The sequence below is a fragment of the Aptenodytes forsteri genome, unplaced genomic scaffold (genome assembly GCF_000699145.1).
Source record: "Aptenodytes forsteri isolate BGI_AS27 unplaced genomic scaffold, ASM69914v1 Scaffold534, whole genome shotgun sequence".
In the NCBI taxonomy this organism is placed as follows: Eukaryota; Metazoa; Chordata; class Aves; order Sphenisciformes; family Spheniscidae; genus Aptenodytes; species Aptenodytes forsteri.
Genome location: NW_008795712.1, coordinates 214751 through 217844, shown reverse-complemented (window position 1 = coordinate 217844; position 3094 = coordinate 214751). Strand labels below are relative to the sequence as shown.

At 50.7% G+C, this 3094-nt stretch overlaps 1 protein-coding gene across 1 annotated transcript in view; it reads left to right on the top strand.

Annotated features, from left to right (window-relative positions):
- NCOA1 (nuclear receptor coactivator 1) overlaps positions 1-3094 on the top strand; it is a 134184-nt gene that overhangs the window by 94753 nt on the left and 36337 nt on the right. The gene's annotated exons all lie outside the window — the stretch shown is intronic.

Sequence of the window (3094 nt, the reverse complement as noted above, 5' to 3'; positions counted from 1 at the left end):
GGGGGTTGGGGTTGGGGCTGGGGGGGTTCCTCCCTGGGGATGGCCAGCACCATCCCGCAGCCGCCTTCTTGCATTGAAACCGCCTGGTAAAATTACACATTCAAAGACCAAAAGGAAGCAACATCTTCATCTGATTCATTTAATTGACTGTAAGAGCATAATTGCTGACGTGACACAGTCCAACGATTTACTCTGAGGTTTCTGTTAGGAGCCCAATAGCTGGGAGGTGAAATGTGGCATTGTTTTTGAGACAGAAAGCCAGCCTGGATTTCAGGATTCCTGGGGAGAGAGGCTCTCCCCTGACACGTTTTTGGCCTCTTCTGTATCTCCAAAAGAAGCTCAGAGGCCGTGGGGAGCTCTCCTGCGCTGCGCTGCATGCTTTTCCAGACCTGCTTAATCCCTCCTCGTACCACACTGGTCTCCCCTGAGCCCTGGAGTGAAGGTGTCAGAATTAATAAAACTCTGCAAGAGGTGACTCTGCAGATGGAGGAGTTAATGCAAAAGGGATGGGAAGGGGGTCGGCATCGAAGGAAGTGCCTGACTCGTGGAAAGGATGGAAAATGGGTGCTGGAAGCACATGGATGGAGCTAATGGGGAGTTGGAAGCTTGGCTAAAGAGGTGCTCAGTCTAACGGAGGCAAAAATGCAGAAGGGGCTTAGAAATCAGGCTGGGAATGGCATGTGGGTTTTGAGGAGTGCGTTGGGTGCTAAAAACAGGCATGGGAATATAAAGCAATGCAGGAGAAGGCGGCAGATCCTCAACAAAACCCCAGTATTTGGGTTACACTGGGAGAAGGCATCCTACGAGAGCAATGGCAGAGCAAAGAAAACCGTGAGAGAGAGCAGCGTCCGTACATCCACAGTAAATCCACGTATTTCGCAGTGCAGTCTTGGGAACGTGCCTTTACATCGCTTAAATGACGAACGTGGGGCCAGCCGGCCTACCAGAGCATCATTCAGCCGGAGTCAATCCCCTCGTGTCCGTGTCCGTGTTCACATGTGGGAATAGGTGGCTCGCTGCGGCCGGGAGCCCTGGAGGTAGCCAGCCCCTTGGGTGATGGGGAGCAGAGTGCCTCGGGGCGAAGCGGGGACAGCAGCGCATCGCTAATAGAAGTAGCCCTGGAAAACCTGAGGTCATCATAAAAAAAGAAATTAATTAAATCAGCTAGCTCATGACTAAAAATTACCCTCCGTGCTTGGGTCGGGTATCGATGCATCCTTTCTGCGGGAAGGAACGCAGAGGTGCGTTACTGCTCAGTCGATGCCACTTTGTAAACAACCTACCCTGTATGATTTGATTTAAAATCCACGTTTAGATTACAGTTATTATCTATTCAGGCTGAGGAATAATTTCCTAATTGGCCTCCTCGCATGTGAAGCCCGTGCGCTTGAGATGCTGACCCTGACCCGTGCCCATGCTACGGGGCATCCGTGGCTGCGTGAGGTACTTTGAGGATGCCAAGCCCTTACCGTGCTGAGTTTATTTTCCATGTGGATTGACCGTGAGAAGCAGTTAGTGGTTTTGCTGGTCCCCAAGCAATCTGCAGCTTCCCATGCCTAAAAACATTCCCCAAATGACTTCCAGCTTCTTCTGGGTGCCCTGGGCTCAGGCAGGGTTTTCAGACCCGGAAAGGCGGAGATAAAAAGGGCTATTAAAAAGCATCTCGTTCATTTTTAGGAAGGTTTTTTTGCCTCTTGACCTGTTGTTTGGGCTTGACTTCCATAAGCAATTGTGCTGATAAGGTAATTTAATATTTAAACCATGGATAAATGCCCAGTGTTGCTGCTGGAGGAATGGGGGCTACAGGGGAAGCGTGCAAGCTGGGACGCCACCAGCCGCCCCCTCGGAGCTCCCCTGCCCCTTCCCTGCTTCCCTGGCCCCCCGAAACCAGCATCACCTGGGGAGAAGGCTCCAGGTGGGTTTACCATCCAGCCTGGGTCTGTTTTTTGGACACCCGAAGTGCAAAGGCTGGTTGTCTTGGCAACGGCTGGGAATAAGGAAAATTGCAGCCGATCTGCCAGAACCATTTTGACAAAAGATTTCTTTCTTTTTTTTTTTTTCTCTCTTTTTTTAAATGCTTCCTGCTTCTTGCACTTAATGTTGCTCTACCGCAAAACCTGATTTTTAGAAACTGCATTAAATAAAGCCTGGACGCCCTCCATCAGAGTAACTCTCTGCTGGCACGGGCAAGCGGGAGGACGGGGAGGAGATGGCGATGCCGCGGGTACCAATTTTTGGGCATCACGAGTTTCTCCTGTCCCCGCACCACCTCCCACTCCGGGATATGGCCAGATCTAGTTGCAGGATCGCGGTCCACCAGAGCTTGCTGTTGATGAGCAGGAAAGGGAGGAATTAGACTCCAGGAAAGCCAAATCCTGCCTGGATGAAACGTTTTAGGTGATGCATGCTTGGAAGACTGCAAATCAGCAATCGGCCTTTTCAAGGGCTCCTTACAAAAGCACTGGGCTCTGCAGCTCTGAGCTTATTTTGTAGCACCAGAAAGCGTTACTCCCCCGTACCACGGCAGTGAATTAAAAACCTCGTTAAAATAAGCAGAAGATCTCCCCGTGTTGTATGATTGGGTCTGGGTCACGCTTGTCCTCCTCTGTTTGATTGCAGGGCTGAATTTGCCACTTGCATTCTAAATGCATGAAACAAACCTGTTATTCTGCAAGATGCAAAGGCTCTGTCATTCTTGGGCTGTAATTAAGCAAATCGGGCATATGCTTAATTTCAGCGGCTTGCCAGATTAGAGCCTTCCTGACCGCTCTGGCCCTTGGAAGAGGATTGTTTCTCCCTGGCTGGCACCATTCTTAGTGGCAGGGGCGTCCTTAGCAGAGGAGGTTGCAGACCAGAGATATGGATTTGATGGATGGACTGTTTGATGGATAAGGAATTGGTTGCATGGTCACATCTGGAGAGCAGTGGTCAACGGCTCAATTTCCAGACGGAGATCAGTGATGAGTGGCGTCCCTCAGGGGTCCGTACTGGGACCGGTCCTGCTTAGTATCTTCATCAACGACATAGACAGTGGGATCAAGTGCACCCTCAGCAAGTTTGCAGATGACACCAAGCTGAGTGGTGCGGTCGACAC